Genomic DNA, 19798 nt, shown 5'->3' with positions numbered 1-19798 from the left:
GTGCTTTCCAGTTCGTGCTCAGCTCGACTTTTGCTTCATTCGTGTTCAGCTCGTCTTCAGCTCTTCTTCAACCAGTAAGTCCTCTCTGCCCAGTATGTCAGTTGGTAGTAGTCATATGGGTGAGCTGCTCGCCGGGGCGGCAGAGGGCCCGAGTCCGAGCCGAGAACTCCCAACTCGTTCTCCCATAATAGACTTGTTGGGCTCTACTTCGGACGAGCCCGGTGTAGCGGAGCCTTGTCAGGCCGACGTTGTCGAGCTTCTGTTGCCTCTAGAGTCCAGCCTCGAGGCCCAACTAACTCCCGAAGACCAAGCCTAGAGCTCCAGATCATCCTCGTCCGATGATGAGGAGTCAAGTGAGGGTAGTTCTTCAAAAGTGGGGGTTGGTTCGGTCAGTTCGTCCGCTGACACCCCTGAACCCGAAGAAGGGAGTGTCGACACCGTCCTAAGCACAATCACGGATGCCGACCCCAACCGCCTTAGGATGACCTACGCCATTTCCGAGAACGTCTAGCTCCGAGCTCCCAACCCAGGGGAGATGGCTTGCTATATCAGGCCCGGCGAGGTGGCTCTGTATGAGCTGCCCTTCAAGTACGCGTTCAGGCTCCCCGTGCTCGACTTGGTGAACCAGATCTTAGACCACTTCCACCTGTCCCCAGGTCAGCTGGTGCCGAACTCTTGGCTGGCCATGTATGGCTTCTACACCCTATTTTACGAGATGGGCCAAGGTACAAGCATAGCACTTTTCTCTCGGCTCTTTTTCTTGAAGAAGTCGCTAGAGAAGGGGTGGTACTATTTCACCTGCCGAACTGGGAAGTGTGCGGCCTTGGGCGGCCACAAGTTTTTGGTCGGTACGTCGAGCTTCAATAAGTATTGGAAGCCTCATTTTTTCTTTGGTTCCATTCCAAACAGCCCTCTCTGAGCCAAGTGGAAGGAGATCCACTTGAACTACATCAACAGGGTATTGCCCCTGATCGAGAACGAGCTGACCTCGCTAGACCTGATCCTCCAGCGTCAGCCCTTTGATGTTCTCCATCTTCAGGAAGAGGGGTTCCTTCAAAGGTGGCATATGACCCCTGGTAGGAGCCCGAGCTGAGCCAGTTTCTATCGCCCGAGCTGACCCATTTACTTAGTCTTCTTTCTTTTTTGGTATGCTTCTAACGTTCTGTCTTTCTTGCAGTGGTCGGCCATATTCCCCCAATGGATTCAGCTCGGCTTAGGGCCGAGACCATTGAGGACAGAAGGAGGAAGAATGTCACGAAGAAACCACAAGGCGAGTCTTCCAAGGCGTAGAAGGGCAAGGCGACGCTGCCGAGCCCAGCTGACACGGTGGTCGACCTCGAGGCCGAGAAGGATAGAGCCCTGCTGAGCCCCTCCCAAAGAGGAAAGGGTTGAAAGGGCGAGCTGAGCCCACCGAAGGACATCAAACACCAAAAGCACTTGGTCAATTTGTTGGGTGGTGGTCCTCCGCCCGTGGCCTCACCCCCCGACATCTCCCGATACGTCCTGGGGAGGGCCTCGGCCAACAATGTTCCGCTGAGGCCGACCTGGTGCCTCTTCCTAGGAGACTCGGCTTTGACGTCAGCCGCGCATGCCAAGGAATGGCTGGATGCGGGTCGGCTCCCGACCGACAGGGAGAAGCTCGTGATGCTGTCCGACCCCGAGCTCCTCTCTACTCTGTTCCAGGATTTTAACATGGTAAGTTTTCTGTTTGGCTCTTGTGACTAGATCCGACCTATGGAGTCCGACCTGACCTTTGTTCGAATGCTTGCTTGCAGGGCTTCGCCAAGGCAGTGGAGACCATGCTCTGTTTTGAGTGGTTCTTGACCAAGAACCACTCCCTGGGCGTCCAGTGTAAAAAGGCTTACCAGGATGCTCAGGAGGCCATTTAGAGGCATCGGGAGACTCAAGAGAAGCTCACTGCCGTCGAGGCTGAGTTGAAGGGCTTTAAGGCCAAGGTGACTAGGCAGAAGGAGAAAGTTAAGGCTCTGCAGGCTCAGCTGGAGAAGTCCAAGGAGGACCTGGCTCTGGCACTGGACGAGGCGATCAACGACTACCTCCTATCGAAGGAGTATGCTGACATATGCCACGAGATCAGGAAGCCTCCTTATGCTGATGGTTTCAAGGCAGGCCGGGCTGATCTCTTGGCCGAGATCAAGGCTGCCTATCCCAATCTCAATCTCTCGCGCTTTGACGATGATGCGACCACTATGGCTGAGGAGTTGGGAGATGAAGAGGGCGCCGAGGTCACGCAGGCTCTACTAACTGAGGACCCTACGCAAGCCGATCCCCTTGCCCTTGGCATTGAGCCCCAAGACCTCCTTGTCGAGCATACTACCGTGGAGGTCACCGAGGTCGCTTCTAAGAACGATGCTGAGGAGAGTGAAATGTAAAGTTTTTTTATTTTTTATTTTTTTTATGCTAGGCCGAGCTGCCCACTTTTGTAACCATACCGAGCAGTCGGCTTGCAATGAATGAAAATTTCTTTTTCTCCAAATTGTCTAAGTGTTTTAGCTCGGTAATGGCTTGTTTTCCTTTTCCTTGTAGTTTTGAATGTTGAGATTGATCTGCCGGCCTGGTCTTGTAGCCGAGCTCAAGGATGGCCGGCCTAATAGTATGGACGCCGTACGTCAGTTTGGGTCGGATACCATTTGAGTGGCTATGCTGCTAACTTGATGCTATGGCCGAGCCCAATGCCTTGGATATTTTACTTGATCTTTAGTTTTCATTTAGCTTGGCTGTAACGCGCTTTTGTAGTTGTTGGTTTAGACGTTGGCCATTTTATGAGGACTGGTCTTACGACTTGGTTGTTGACCTATGAGGGTCGATCTTTGAGGCCGTCCAGGCCTATGAGGATCGATCTTACGACTTGGTTTCCGACCTATGAGGGTCGTTCTTCGAGGTCGGCCAGGTCTATGAGGACCGATCTTACGACTTGGTTGCCAACCTATGAGGGTCGGTCTTCGAGGTCAACCAAGTCTATGAGGACCAGTCTTACGACTTGGTTGTCGACCTATGAGGGTCTATCTTCGAGGTCGGCCAGGTCTATGAGGACCGGTCTTACAATTTGATTTTGGAGCTTGAAAATACGCTAAGTGGTGGAGAGAGACTTTGTTTTATCGAATCAAACGTCGGGGCCGAAGCCGAATACAAATATGCTCGTCATAAACCGTGCCGAGCAGAATGCTTAAGGAAATTACTGAAAAAATTTCTTCAAATTTTCCGAGTTCCAAGGTCTAGGTACCTTCTTCCCCCCGGAGTCTACAAGCGATAAGTCCTTGAGCGAATTTGCTTGGAGACTATGTACGGGCCTTCCCAATTTGGTGCTAGCTTTCCTTGCTGCCTTGGCTGGGACGCACTGAGCTTTCTGAGGATGAGGTCCCCTTGACGGAAGTGCTGCTCTTTTACCCTTAAGTCATAATACTTTTCCGTCCTCTGTTGGTATGTTGTGTTCCGGAGTAGGGCGTTTTCTCAAACTTCATCGAGGAAATCAAGGTTGGCTCTCAACCCATCTTCATAGGTCTTCTCATCAAAATTGAGCACTCGGTATGACGATGCCATGACCTCGACTAGGGTGAGGGCCTCGGTCCCATATGCTAGCCGAAAAGGGCTCTCCCCAGTTGGCATTCTTACAGTTGTCCCATATGCCCATAGGACACTTGGGAGCTCTTCCACCCATCTTCCTTTGGCCTCATCCAACCTTCTCTTGATGCCGACGAGTAATGTTCGGTTGGACACTTCTACTTATCCATTTTCTTATGGATGAGCTACCGAGACTGGTCAAAAGTCAATATAGAAGTGCTCGCAGAACTCTCGAAAGGCCGGGTTATTGAATTACGAGCCATTATCCATGATAAGCACTTTTGGTAGTCCGAACCGGTAGATGACCTTATCTCGGAAGAAATTTCCATGATCTTCTCGGTGATGGTTGCCAGGGGCTCAGCCTCGACCCACTTGGTGAAGTAGTTGATTGCCACGACCACATACTTTCGATTCCCTGATGCCGGGGTGAAATCCCCGAGAATATCCATCCCCCACATAGCAAAAGGGATCGGGCTCAGCATTGGGGTCAGCTTTGTTGCAGGTCGGCTCGGCACTGGTGCAAAGAGCTGACACTTCTCGCATGTCTTCACATACGTCATGGCCTCTTCTTGCATTCTCGGCCAATAAAATCCCTGTCGTAGTGTCTTGTATGCCAGAGCTCGGCCACCCATGTGGCTTTCGCATATTCCTTCATGTACCTCGGCTAAGGCATACTCAGCTCCCTTCGGACCTAGACATCAGAGAAGGGGCGCTAAGATGGCTTTCTTATAGAGCACCCCGTCGATCATGGTGTACTTGGCAGCTCAGATTTTGACTTTCCTTGCTTCGTCTCGATTCTCCGGGAGTTGGTCATTCTCCAAGTAGTTGACAATGGGGTCCATCCAGGTAGGCCCGTCCTCCACAATGTGTTTGACGCTTTCCTCCTGTAATGAGGGCCTCTCTAGGATTGCTATGTATACTAATTGGCTCAGATGTTGGAGGTCGGCCTTGGCCAACTTTGATAAGGAGTCTGCCGCCGCATTCTCCTTTCTCGGTACTCGAGTCACCTCAAAGTGCTCAAGCTCAGAGATCAGATCTCGTTCTCAGTTCAGGTAAGCTATCATCCTTTCATCTTTCACCTCATAGTCTCTGTTGACCTGGTTGACCATGAGTTGGGAGTCTTCTCGCACCTTCAATCGCTTTATGCCTATGGCTCTGCTGACTTGGAGTCCGGCCAGGAGGGCCTCATACTCAGCCTCATTGTTTGAGGCTAAGAACTTAAACCTTAGGGCATATTGGACACGAAAGCCCTCGGGGCTCACCAGGATCAGCCCTGCCCCGCTTCCCCTAGGGTTGCTCGAGCCATCAACGTTCATGGTCCAGGTCGGGTCGGCCTTAGCTTCTGTATTGACTTCTTCTGCTGTCTTCTCTTCCTCGACCCTGAGGTCGGGCATTGTGCACTCGGCGGCGAAGTCAGCAAGGGCTTGTCCTTTGATCGTGGTCCTCGGGCTATAGCTTATATCATATTCACTCAGCTCGATCGCCCAGGTGATCAGCCGACCTGACAAGTCGAGCTTGTGCAATATCTTCTTGAGAAGCTGGTCGGTTAGCACTGATATCAGATGAGCTTGAAAGTATGGCCTTAGCTTTCTCGCAGCCGTGACAAGGGCGAACGCTATCTTCTCGAACTTGGAGTATCTCGTCTTGGCATCGACAAGAACATGGCTGATGTAGTATATAGGCTTCTGAGCTTGGCCTTCTTCCCTAACCAACACCGCACTGACTGTCACCGGGGTGGCAGCTAAGTAAACTTGAAGCTCCTCTTTTGGCTCGGGTCGGCTGATAAGAGGCGGGTTCTCCAAGTATTTCTTCAGCTCTTCAAAAGCTTGTTGGCACTCGTCGAACCAGACGAAATCCCTCGGGTTTCGGATGTTCTTGAGGGCCTTGAAGAACGGCAGGCACTTGTCGGCCGACCTTGACATGAATCGTGCCAACGCTGCCACTCGCCCGTTTAGCCATTGTACTTCTCGGATCGTCCTTGGAGGGCTCATCTCTTGGATGGCCTTGATTTTTTCCGGATTGGCTTCGATGCCTCTAACAGAGACCATGAAGCCGAGAAACTTTCCCGAAGTCACGCCGAATGCACACTTGGCGAGGTTCAGTTTCATCTGGTTCTTCCTCAATACGCCAAAGGCCTCTTCTAGGTTGGCCAAGTGGTGCTCGACCTTCAAGCTCTTTACTAACATATCGTCCACGTAGACTTCCATGTTTCTTTCGATCTTCTCACGGAATATATAGTTTACGATCCGCTGGTATGTCTCTCTGGCGTTATTTAATCCGAATGGAATGACCTTGTAGTAAAATTTTTTTTGGTCAGTTCGGAATACCGTGTATGACTCATCCTCTACATGCATCATGATTTGGTTGTAGCCGGAGTATGCGTCCCTGTCGTGGAGTCAATTAAGAGGTCGATCCGAGGTAGCGGGTACTCATCTTTCAGACAAGCCTTGTTGAGGTCGGTGTAGTCGACACACATTCTCCACTTCCCGTTCGGCTTAGGGACCATGACGACGTTAGCCATCCAGGTAGAGAATTTTTGTTCTCGGATGAACCCTGATCGGCGAAGCTTCTCCACCTCCTCTTTGATCGCGGCTTGCCGATCAAGGGCGTAGTTCCTTCTCTTCTACTAGATCGGTTTTTGGCTTGGATCCATGTGAAGTTGGTGCTCGGCTATGTGCCTCAGTATGCCCGACATGTCAACAGTCGACCAGGCAAAGACATCGACATTCGCCTTTAAGAAGTTTCTGAGCTGATTCCTTTGATCCTCGCTCAGTAATGATCTGAGCTGGACCACCTTTGTTAGGTCTTCCTCGCCGAGGGGGAATGGGGTCAGGTCTTCCACTGGTCGTCCTCTCCTTTCAGTGAGCTCATCCCGCTGATCCTCAGGGAGGTGCTCAATGCACATTTCCATTACTCAGACATTGCCTTTGTTTTACTTGACAAAACTAGTATAGCACTCCCGTGCTTTCTTCTGGTCACCTCAGACCTCGCCAATATCGTTCTCGGTAGGGAACTTCATCTTCAAGTGCGCCGACGAGATGATGGCTTGTAGAGAAGTCAATGATGGGCGACCAAGTATGGCGTTGAAAGTCACCACCGACCGTACTACCATGAATTTGACCTGGATCGTCGCTTGACATGGAGCTTGTTCGATCGTGACCAGTAGGCCGATTGAGCCCTTGATGGTGGCGGCGGCTCCCGAGAACCCGTGAAGTGAGGTGCCCTCTGGTTTGAGCGCTTCATCGCCGAAGCCAAGTTATCGGTATGCGTCTAGCGATATAAGGTCCATGGATGCGCCAGTATCGACCAATTCCCAATGGACGGATCTCTTCGCAATTTCTACCTACACCACTAAAGCATCGTCATGAGGTAAACTTATACCTTTGAGGTCAGCCTTGGTGAAGGAGATCATCATCACTGGCTTGAGCTTCTTGGTGGGCATCTCGGTGACTCCGATGAACTGCGCGTTTACCTTGGCCTTTCGAGTAGACTCTTATCCAGGTCCTCCAAGGATGGTGTATATGGGTGCTCTTTTGTCAGTACCCGGCCCGGTCTCCTCATCTTTTTGTCAGCTCGGGCTTTACTCTCATCTCGGTCAGCTCGGCGACCATCTGACCTCGGCTCGGTTTTCATCTGGTCACGATCATCATTTTGGCGACTACTCCTTTCTTCCCGGTTGCCTTTAATATACTTCTTCAAATGCCCTACTTTGATCTGCTCTTTAATTTCTTATTTCAGCTGATAGTAGTCTTCAGTGTCGTGGCCGTTGTCCTTAAGGAACAGGCAATACTTGTTCGGGTTTCGGGATGAGCCGGCTTGCATTAGGCGAGGTCGGTGGATGTATCCACCATCTTGAATTTGCATCAGGATCTCCTTCCGCGACGCATTCAAGGGAGTATAGTCAGGACTTCGAGCTCGGTCAGCCCTTTCAGCTCGGCAATCAGTCCGGGTCCTCTTCTCATCTTTGCGGTCACCAGTGGATGACCTCTTCTTCTCACTTTTGCTTTCATTCCCCTTGCGTGATTGGAGGATGTCTTCCATGTTTGAGAACTCGTTACACCAGTCAAGGAGTTCGGCCATACTTTTGGTCGATTTTTTAGCCAGGTCCTTGATCAGGTCCTCATGTGCAAGTCCATTGCTCATCGCGGTGTGAGCTGTGGCTTCATCCAGGTCCCTAACATCCAGGGATTCTTTGTTGAACCGGGAGACATACGATCGGATCGACTCGTCCGACCTTTGCTTCATGCTGAGGAGGTTCACTGTCGTCTTCTTATGCTTCATGTTACTTTGAAAATGCGTGACGAAGGCTCGACAAAGTTAGGCAAAGCTTGTAATAGAGTTTGGCAGTAGCCAAGAGAACTAAGAAGTTGCCGCGCCCTTTAGGGACGAGGGGAAAGCTTGGCAAGAAACAATCTCCGTCCCACCGTACATGGTCATCATTGTGTTGAAGTAGTTGATGTGGTCGATCGGGTTGGTAGTCCCATCATACCGATCAAAGGGAGGTGGCTTGAACCCTACTGGAAGCGGTGCTGTCATGATCTCAGGCGGATAGGGGTGACGCCTAACCAGTGAGTAAGCATCTGGGGTGGCTTGTTTCTTAAGCCCTTCAACTTGCTCCATCAGGTCCCTTAGCCTTTTCTCCATTTCAGACTCTGGAGCTCGGCCATTTTGCTCCTCAGCTGGGATGGGATCTTGCACTTTTTCTTGCTGAAGTCGACCGTTCTGGTCGGCCAGCTCTTCCTGATGAGGTCGGCCATCCTGATCCTCTCGCTCGCGTTGATGAGGCCGGCCATTATGTTCACCTCGGCCCACATCACTCGTCCCCACATGCCCGCCATTTCTATGGTCAGACTCATGTGGGCTCCTTCGTCCATCTCTCTGGCGAAGTGGACTTTATCGCCGGGGGCTATGGTGAGAATCTTCTTCTTCCCTTGTAGAGCGTCGCCCTCGGGGCTCTACATGTCGGTCTTGGTGTCTCCTTGGTCCTTCGTCATCACCGAGTCATCCAAAAAAGATCGATCTCCGTGCTGCTGACCCTGCTGGCTTGATGTCCTTTGTGGCCCTTGGGCTTCGACGATGTCCTTGCTCATCTCGTCGATTACCCCCACTTAGTCGTGGAGGGGGAGTTCTTCGGCCTCAGGGATGGGATGACGCAGCTTGGCTAAGCTCGGCCCTCTATCGATCACCGTGCTGCCGTGGATCTTCTATGACACGCGCGGGTGCCCGTGAAGGCGCGACCGGTGGCTGACCCATTAGCCCACCCTGAGCCATTTGGGTCATGAAGGTGCGCAACATCTCGTTGGTGTCGAGCATCTGCAGCTGCAAGTCCATAACTTGCCGATTGTTTATCGATGCTTCGGGGTCCAAGTTGTCCGGCAAAGGCGATGGCAGCGGCAAGGTCAACCCATCCGGGTTAGGCTCAGCTTGGGGGCGCCCTTCCCCAGCCTTCACGTCCGCCACCTGTTGGGTAACCTAGAGGGGGGTGAATAGGTTACCACTAGTGGATTTTGCCTCTTTTTCGATTGGTTGCACACTTATATTAAATACAAAAAGCAGAAGTAAATGAGGCACAAGATTTATAGTGGTTCGGCTAACTTAGCCTACATCCACTCCTCTCAACCTTGAGAGAATTCCACTAGTATTTCCCTTTCAATACAATAGGTGGGGAAATGACACCTTTACAACTCTTTTTAACAGGATAAGAGGATCCTTACAATCTTAGTTTCAGGACAAGAGTATCCTTTCAATCTCTTAAGGATGAGAGGGTCCTTGTACTAATCTAAGTACAGTCTAGATTAATACAACAATGCTTTATCAAATCAAAAGCATAAACAAGTAAATACAATAGAGGTTTGGTATAAATACCTATCAAAGAGTAGTGACACTTTTACCCTTTGAGTGATGGTGCTCAATGATATGAATGAGAGTGATGCACCTTGAGTCTCCTAGATGACTCTCCTTGATGGCATGAGTTGGAGAGAGTGGAGAGTTAAGAGCTTGGTAATATCTCTTTGAAGAGCTTGAATTGAATAACTTAGCTCAATGACAAATTCTCACTTTTGTACTTTCTCAAATGTACAATGCACTTTTTCTATCAAAAGATGTGTTTTGTTCCTTGTTTGGATGTGTTTTATAAAGCCAAAAGTTGGAGTTTGTTTGTTCTCCAACGGATATAAAACTGTCATATTTTTAGACTGTCGGTCGACCTATAAAAGTTGTCGGTCGACCATCAAAAATCTAGCCGTTGAAAACTAGCCGTTGAGCCCAAGTTTGGGGCTGTAGGTCGATTGTCGGTCGACCTATGGATCGACCTACAGGTGTCGGTCGACCGATAGATCTGTCGGTTGCAACCGACAGGCTACTGGAAACAGGCCTGTATTTTTTATATTCTGTAGGTCGACCGACAGAGTCTGTAGGTCGACCGACAGATAGTTATCCTAGTTTTTGATTGTCTGTCAAGGGGATTTTTGGTCCAGCTTGCTTGGGGACTTCATAGGTTTTTGTCTAACACTTTAATGGCCATGTTTCTTGAGTCTAGGGCATGGGAATGAGTTCCTCCTAGGGTCTCTTACATGTGAATGCAATGTGTGTGTAATGTGATATGCACATGTAATGAAATGTGTTCTAATGCACTTGAATCTTCTTGGAGAGTCTTTGTCTTGGCTTCCTTTAGAAGATGTATGTTCCTCAATCTTCAAATTTCTTCTTTTCCTTAACTCTTCTGTTGTGAGCTCCGTTGATCAAGTCTTTCCTGGATGCTTGATGCTCCCAACGTCTGACTATGAAGTTTGCTTAAAGATTGGATTATTAGTATTAATCTTAATGTTTGTTATCATCAAAATTAGTTTATGGAGGAATGTGTTTTCCAACAATCTCCCCCTTTTTGATGATGACAAACATGTGATTCAAAATATGCAATTTAAGATAAATATATGCATTATTCATGTGGGCATGTAACTCAAGATGAATTTGTATTATCATACATCATAATTCAAGGTATGCATTATCACATAATATGAATATTTGAATCATAATAACTTCTCCCCCTTTTGTCAACACAAAAAGGAGGTGTAGAGCATGAACAAGCACAAACAATCTTAGGGTGGCTCCCCCTAAGCTAGTGCTGGTAACCATGAGCAAACAAAAACAATCTTAGGGTGGCTCCCCCTAAGAAAATGACGTCCTGCATGGTTAGAAGAACAGAGAGCAAATAATATGAAGCCCAATAAAGTGTTAATTTTAAAAGCATCACATACTTCAAAATAGAAGTTCCATGGTTTAAAAGTATGCCATAAAAGTACAGATCAAAAGTTCTAATATAAAGGCAACTATCTCTACTGGGGAGGAGGAGGAAAGAAATGCAGATTGAGACGCTGTAAGATCACTTGGTTCTCCTGTTGGATGCGAAGAATCTCTGCTTGATCTTTGTGGAGAGAGGTGAAGTGATCATCAAAGCCCTGCAGGCGGGTGTCAAGTTGTTGGCGAAAACTTGAAAATTCTTCTCTTGACATAGTCCCTGAGGGTTCACCAACATAGTCTTCATCCTCACCGTCGTCTTCTTCTTGTGACTCGCTCGTCACGTGACATGTTGGGTAGCTCGCTTCCTTCGGGCTTGGTGTGAGGGAGGAGCCGCAACAAATCCCAGCTTCATCTTCTTGATGGTGGATGAGTCGATGTCAATCATCTTTGGGTCAATGAATTCCCCAGAGAGATCCACTTCATGGAACTTAAGGATGGCAGTTATGAGTCTGTCATATGGAAGGTTTCCCCTATAATGAGGTACTGCACAGTATTCCATGGTCTTCATAATTACATATGGAAGATTGATAGGATTGGCAGTGACAAGACACCAAGTAATGTAGGCTTGAAAGGGATTGACTTGGTCTCTATGGCCTCCTTTGGGCAAGATGTTGTAGCTGACAATGAAGCTGATCATCCTGGGTAGTTCATGAAGTTTTATAGCTTTAACAGTTGGTTCAAACCCAACATAGTCTTTCATGATGGCACCATAAACTTCATCAACATTCATAAAGGTTTTGGCATCCCCTTTGGGAGGAAGATAGCTCATATCTCCTACAGTGGGAATTCCCATGATCTCTCCTAGATCTTCATAAGTGAACATGATGGGAACACCCTTTACTAGGGATGTGATGGCAAGCCTATCATCCACTATTTGGGTTCTCGATTACGATAAAAGTGTCTAGCAAGGTCGGGATAGCAGGGATCAACATAGACTAAAGTATTTTCCCAACCCAAATAGTTGAAATATTCTTCAATGTCATATTCAAGAAATTGAGAAACTCTTACTATTCTTTCCTTGTCAACCTTTCTCTTCTCAAATCTTCCCCGAGAATGGAAGCTTCTTCCGAGATGAAGAGAGACTTGTCATATGCTGCAGAGCTCCCTCCAACTTTGGCTTTCTTCTTTGGTTGCTTGCCCTTGCTTTGTTTTGGAGCCATTTGAAACCTAGGGCTTTAGAGAATAGAGAGAAATGGAGATTTTTGGGTTGGAAGTGGGTAGATTGTGTAGGAAGAGTGATTTGGGGCTTGGATTTGGTGAAATCTCAAGGGTTTTTGCAGGGTTTTGCCTTGGAGTTCAAAGAAAAAGGGTTTTGGAGAGGAGAGGTCTCGAACATAAGAGGAGAGAAATGAAAAAATTCTCTCGGTTTATGTTTAAAAACGAAATTTTTCCGTGTCGGTCGACCTACACGAGTCTGTCGGTCGACCGACAGGTCAAAAATAGGGATTAATGGGATTTTAGCCCAGAATTCTCTAACAACTTGATTTTTGGGCTTTTTGAGGACTTCACTTTACTCAAAAGGGTTGCAAATCCCGAGTTCTCTCCTCAAATAGCAGAATCTCTCTTCACTTAATGGCTTGGTGAGTATGTCTGCAAGTTGTTTTTCAGTTTCAATGTATTTTAGAACAATTTCCCCTTTTTGAACTGTGTCTCTAAGAAAGTGATGCCTAATATCAATATGTTTGGCTCTTGAATGGAGAATGGGATTTTTGCTTAAATTGATTGCACTTGTATTGTCGCAATTAATTGGAGATGAACTAAAATGTATCCCATAGTCCATGAGAGTTTGCCTCATCCAAAGGACTTGGGCACAACACCGCGCGCAATGTACTCGGCTTCGTTAGTGGAAAGAGCAACAGAGTTTTGTTTCTTGCTAAACCATGAAACTAAGCAAGATCCTAAGAAGTGACATGTGCCACTTGTACTCTTGCGATCAAGATGGCACCCTGCAAAGTCGGCATCCGAAAAGCTTATTAAATCAAAATTTTGGTTCATTGGGTACCATAATCCTACATTTGTAGTACCTTTAAGATATTTAAAGATCCTTTTAACGGCACTAAAGTGGGATTGCATTGGGTTGGCTTGGAATCTACCACAAGCACACACGCTAAACATGATGTCTGGCCTACTAGCGGTGAGATATAGAAGGCTGCCAATCATGCCTCTATAGCGTGTAGGGTCTATGGGAGTACCTTCCTCATCTTTAGATAGCTTTAGAGAGGTGCTCATGGGGGTGCTAGATGACTTTTGACTATCAAAATCAAATTTCTTGAGAAGTTCTTTAGTGTATTTAGTTTGACATATAAAGATTCCATTTTTGGTTTGCTTAATTTGAAGTCCTAAGAAAAAATTAAGTTCACCCATCAAACTCATTTCAAATTCATCACTCATGCATTTGCTAAATTCAACACAAAGATTTTCATTGGTGGATCCAAATATAATATCATCAACATATATTTGCACGATGATAGAGTCTTTTCCTTTATGTTTCACAAACAAGGTTGTATCAACCTTACCCATTTGAAATCCACTTTGGATTAGGAATTCACTCAATCTCTCATACCAAGCTCTAGGAGCTTGTTTGAGTCCATAGAGAGCTTTGTTAAGTTTGAAGCCATGATCCGGATATTGTGTATCCTCAAATCCGGGAGGTTGTGCAACATATACTTCCTCCATGATAAAGCCTATTAAAAAAGCACTTTTGACATCCATTTGACATAGCTTAAAATTTTTATGACATGCAAAAGCAAGTAGCATTCTAATAGATTCCAGTCTTGCTACCGGTGCATAAGTTTCATCAAAATCTATTCCTTCTTGTTGATTATATCCTTTGGCAACTAATCTAGCCTTGTTTCTAATGATTGATCCATCTTCATCAAGTTTGTTTCTAAATACCCATTTGGCTCCTATAATAGAATGATTCTTGGGTTTTGGGACAAGCTCCCAAACATTGTTTCTTTCAAATTGATGGAGCTCTTCTTGCATAGCTACTATCCAATCACTATCTTCCAATGCTTCTTTTATATTTTTAGGTTCAATTTTGGATATGAAAGCAACATTGTTGCAAATGTCTTGAGTTTTAGATCTAGTTTGGACTCCTTTGTCTAAGTCTCCAATGACATGATCCAAGGGATGGTCTTTCCAAGGTCTAACCTCTTTGGGTAGATCCTTTGGTTGGTTTTCGGGTTCTCTTAGAGAGAGATTTTCTATGTTCTCCCTAATCTCAACAAGTGTATCATCATCATCAACCAATGGCTTGTTTCTATTTTTAGGAAGAGATTCATCAAATTTTATATTCATTGATTCTTCAATAATCAAGCTTTTCTTATTGAAGACTCTATAGGCTCGACTATTTGAAGAGTATCCAAGGAAAATGCCATCATCGGCTTTAGCATCAAATTTTCCTAAGTTATCCTTGGTATTCAATATATAACATATACACCCAAACATTTTAAAGTAATCAACTTTAGGTAGTTTATTATGATAGAGTTCATAGGGTGTTTTGAGTAATATAGGTCTAATTAATACACGATTTAACACATAGCAAGCCGTATTGACCGCTTCGGCCCAAAAATATTTTGGAAGAGAGTATTCATTTATCATTGTTCTAGCGGTCTCTTGGAGTGATCTATTCTTTCTTTCAACCACCCCATTTGATTGAGGTGTTCTAGGAGCGGAGAAGTTGTGGGTTATGCCTTGTTTACTGCAATAACTCCCAAATTGATTGAGATTGTCAAATTCTCCTCCATGATCACTTCTAATGGTTGTTATGAGATATCCCTTTTGGTTTTGTATTCTCTTACATAGAGATGCAAATTCATCAAAGGCTTCATTTTTATGTTTTAAAAATAGAGTCCATGTGAAGCGAGAGAAATCGTCAACTATTACAAAGGTGTATCTTGAACCGCCTAGGCTAGGTGTAGTAATAGGTCCAAACAAGTCCAAGTGTAGTAGTTCTAAGGGTCTAGTGGTAGACACTTCATTTTTTGATTTATGAGATACCTTGGTTTGTTTTCCTCTTTGACAAGCATCACATACATGGTCTTTTCCAAATTTGAGTTTGGGTAAGTTTCTAACTAAATTCTTAGATGCAATGGTCTTAATCACTTTTACATTAACATGTCCTAGTTTCCTATGCCATAGGTAGGGATCAACATCATTTGTCACAAGACATGTATTGCTAGAATTTGCTTCATTCAATAAGCAGATATAGATATTATTTTTCCTAATTCCCTTCAGGATAGTCTTATCATTTGAATTTTTTACTAAGCAATGAGAGGTTTTGAAAATGACACTATATCCTATATTACACAGTTGACTCACACTAAGCAAATTATACTTTAAATTGTCAACTAGGCATACATTGGATATGATTGTACCTCCAATGGTGATTTCACCGATGCCAATGATTTTTCCTTTGCTATTGTCCCCAAATGTCACCATTCCTCCATTGTACTTGTTTAACTTGGTGAATAGATTGGGGTTGGCCGTCATATGCTTGGAGCATCCACTATCAATATACCATTCAATTGCTTCACTGCTCTTCAAGCATACCTACAAAAGCAATCAATTATATGTTGGTCCCCATAATCTCATGGGTCCATTGAGGTTAGGATCGATCATACCCTTAGGTATCCAAGCTCTTCTGGAATTTTGTATTGTAGGTGTGATAGATGTAGGTTTTCGATGTCCATATGATCTTTGGGTTCTTCTTGGCCCTTGAAATTCATAGTGTCTATATGGAATATAGTAATTTTGTGATGTGTAAGACTTATTGTTGATGTAGGCCCTTTGGTGATCATAGGGCCTAGTGTATGTGTTTGGTCTATAGTGATTTTGAGGTCTTTGGGGTGCATATGGCATATATGAAGTATTTTGCCTATATGGTTGAAATGGCTTAGGCTTGGGATATTGTCTTTGTGGCCGTTGGGGCACAAATTCTCTTTGAGGTTTGTTGGTCCTCTTTTGAGAAGTATAGTAGAATGCATGATGCTTCCTTTTTGTATCCGGTTCTTTATATATCACCTTACCATCAATATAAGCACCGATGCAAGTTTCATGTCCGGGTAAATGACATTTTTCACATACAATGGGATGTGAGGTTTGGCCTTGGTTTGATTTTCTCCATCTTGGAGTTCTCATCTTTCCCTTTCCTTTGGCTTGATGTGGTCTTTTACCATCATAGCCTAGACCTTCTTTATTTTGAGGTCCCTTTTGTGGATTTCCTAATAATGTATCTAAGGTTTTTTGACCCTTAGTAAAGGTGTGCAATGTGGAAGTTAGATTCTTATTTTCTTCTTCTAGGTTGTGTGCATGTGAAATCAACTCATCAATTTTGTGTAGAAGATTGGCTACTTCTTTTTCTAAGGCCTTTTTAGAGGCTTCCTCTTGGAGACTTACATTATAAAGTTCTTCAAAGGCCTCTTGAAGTTCTTCATATTCTAAATCATCATTGCAAATTGACACTGAGCTATGATAGGGAGAGTTTACCTCGTCGTCATCATTGTTGTGAGCCATTAGTGCCAAGTTGACGGTCTCTTCATCGGATTCATTATTTTCTTCTCCACTATCACTTGAATCCCATGATATCTCGGCGGTGCAAGCCTTTTTCTTTCTGCTTTCCTTTCCTTTTAGCTTGGGGCACTCGGTTTTGAAGTGTCCGGGCTTTCTACATTCATAACACACAATGTCCTTGTTAGTATTGAAGGGTTTTTCCTTTGTGTATGTTTTACCTTTGTTTTCTTTTGATGGTTGTCCTTTGTAGAATCTTCCTCCTGTCTTTCTTAGGAATTTTTGGAACTTCCTTGTGATTAGAGAGATTTCTTTCTCTATATCCTCTTCATCGCTTTCTTCTTCTTCGGATTCGCAAGAGGTCTTGAGTGCGATGGACTTTCTCCTTGGTTCTTTTACTTCTATGACTTTATCATCTTCAAGGAGTTCAACTTCATGGGTTTGTAGAGTACCCATCAATTCATCCATGTGTAGAACCTCTAGATCTTTTGCTTGTTTGATGGCGGTCACCATTGGTCTCCACTTGGAGGGTAGTGATCTCAAGATCTTCCTTACATTCTCCGCTTTGGTGTATTCCTTTCCTAAGCTTTTCAACTTGTTAATAATGTTAGTAAACCTAGTAAACATGTTAGAAATACTTTCATCATCAAGCATTTTAAATAATTCATATTCATGAACAAGTTTGTCAATCTTGAGTTGTTTAACTTGTGATGTTCCTTCATAGGTAACCACAAGAGTATCAAACATCTCCTTAGCTGTGTTACACATACTAGTTCTATTGAATTCTTTTTCACTAAGAGCACATTGCAGGAATGCAATAGCTTTGTAGTTTTGTTGTATGTGTGTTTTATCCGATGGTGTCCATTCGGATTTTTCCTTAGGTACAATTCTTCCTCCAACTTCTTTTGTGATTTGGAAGGGACCTTCCTCAATCACAGTCCATACATCGATATCATGAGCACACACATAATTTTTGAACCTACACTTCCAGTAGGCAAATCCTTCACCATCAAAGTATGGTGGCCTAGAAGTGTTGAGCCCCTCAATTTGGTGTGTAGATGATGATGATGCCATGGATCGTTTTTAGCACAATATAAAGACAATATGGTCTTAGTTTTGAGCTCCCGCTCTGATACCAATTGTTGGGTAACCTAGAGGGGGGTGAATAGGTTACCACTAGTGGATTTTGCCTCTTTTTCGATTGGTTGCACACTTATATTAAATACAAAAAGCAGAAGTAAATGAGGCACAAGATTTATAGTGGTTCGGCTAACTTAGCCTACATCCACTCCTCTCAACCTTGAGAGAATTCCACTAGTATTTCCCTTTCAATACAATAGGTGGGGAAATGACACCTTTACAACTCTTTTTAACAGGATAAGAGGATCCTTACAATCTTAGTTTCAGGACAAGAGTATCCTTTCAATCTCTTAAGGATGAGAGGGTCCTTGTACTAATCTAAGTACAGTCTAGATTAATACAACAATGCTTTATCAAATCAAAAGCATAAACAAGTAAATACAATAGAGGTTTGGTATAAATACCTATCAAAGAGTAGTGACACTTTTACCCTTTGAGTGATGGTGCTCAATGATATGAATGAGAGTGATGCACCTTGAGTCTCCTAGATGACTCTCCTTGATGGCATGAGTTGGAGAGAGTGGAGAGTTAAGAGCTTGGTAATATCTCTTTGAAGAGCTTGAATTGAATAACTTAGCTCAATGACAAATTCTCACTTTTGTACTTTCTCAAATGTACAATGCACTTTTTCTATCAAAAGATGTGTTTTGTTCCTTGTTTGGATGTGTTTTATAAAGCCAAAAGTTGGAGTTTGTTTGTTCTCCAACGGATATAAAGCTGTCATATTTTTAGACTGTCGGTCGACCTATAAAAGTTGTCGATCGACCATCAAAAATCTAGCCGTTGAAAACTAGCCGTTGAGCCCAAGTTTGGGGCTGTAGGTCGATTGTCGGTCGACCTATGGATCGACCTACAGGTGTCGGTCGACCGATAGATCTGTCGGTTGCAAACCGACAGGCTCTGAAACAGGCCTGTATTTTTTATATTCTGTAGGTCGACCGACGAGTCCGTAGGTCGACCGACGATAGTTATCCTAGTTTTTGATTGTCTGTCAAGGGGATTTTTGGTCCAGCTTGCTTGGGGACTTCATAGGTTTTTGTCTAACACTTTAATGGCCATGTTTCTTGAGTCTAGGGCATGGGAATGAGTTCCTCCTAGGGTCTCTTACATGTGAATGCAATGTGTGTGTAATGTGATATGCACATGTAATGAAATGTGTTCTAATGCACTTGAATCTTCTTGGAGAGTCTTTGTCTTGGCTTCCTTTAGAAGATGTATGTTCCTCAATCATCAAATTTCTTCTTTTCCTTAACTCTTCTGTTGTGAGCTCCGTTGATCAAGTCTTTCCTGGATGCTTGATGCTCCCAACGTCTGACTATGAAGTTTGCTTAAAGATTGGATTATTAGTATTAATCTTAATGTTTGTTATCATCAAAATTAGTTTATGGAGGAATGTGTTTTCCAACACCACCCTCCCTCTATTTTTTCTTACCTGTTGTGGGATCGGATCACCCGCGGTTCCTACACTCCGTTGTGCAGTTCCCCCTCGCGGAGATCTTCCAGTCGCGCCTCACCGCGATGTCTCAGGAGGTGGCGAGTGTCTCGCCTGCCTATCAGGCTGCAAGTCATCCCCACGGAAGTTGACCTGATCTCATGTGCACCATTGTTGCTGCTCATGAAGTTGGTAGAAACGACGATGACTTGCTGACGTCGTTCCCACAGATGGTGCCACCTGTTACGTGTGGAAACCTCCGATGCCCGGTTCGCCCACGGATGAGCCTGCAAAAATCGAGTGAGCGCAAGAGAGCCAGTGTGGCTTTGGCCTAGGAATCTCTGACGCTCAAGTCAGGTCTCCAATGTGACAGCGTAACAGCTAAAAAAAGTAAGATGTGGAATTGTGCTCCATACCTGGGTATTTATAGAGGGAGATGAGGTAGTTGGAGGAGTCTTGATATGGTAGGAGTTCTTCTCGTGGAAGGCTCTTCCATGTAGAGCGGAGTGGAGAGACATTTTCGGGGTCGGACTCCTGTTAAGGTAAGAGCCCTAATGGGAGTATGATTCAATATCGTCTAAGGATCGTGGCTCGATCCTTATCCCGGGATACTCAGGCGGTGCTGACGTGGCTCCGCAATTCCTGGCAGGCCGTTGTGATGACCTTGGTGGAGGGCTCAGCCTAGGAGGTTGGCCATGGGAGGTTGATCTCGGTAGTCACCTCGGCCTAGGCCGTCTTATGTATGCTCGGCCAAGGAGGTCGGCATGGGTGATGTGTCATGGGCTTAGCAGAGTGCTCGGCCCAGCCATGCGACCTGACAGAGACCAGGTCAGCCCA

The sequence above is a fragment of the Telopea speciosissima genome, chromosome 6 (genome assembly GCF_018873765.1).
Source record: "Telopea speciosissima isolate NSW1024214 ecotype Mountain lineage chromosome 6, Tspe_v1, whole genome shotgun sequence".
NCBI classification, from domain to species: domain Eukaryota; kingdom Viridiplantae; phylum Streptophyta; class Magnoliopsida; order Proteales; family Proteaceae; genus Telopea; species Telopea speciosissima.
This window is presented reverse-complemented; position numbering follows the sequence as displayed.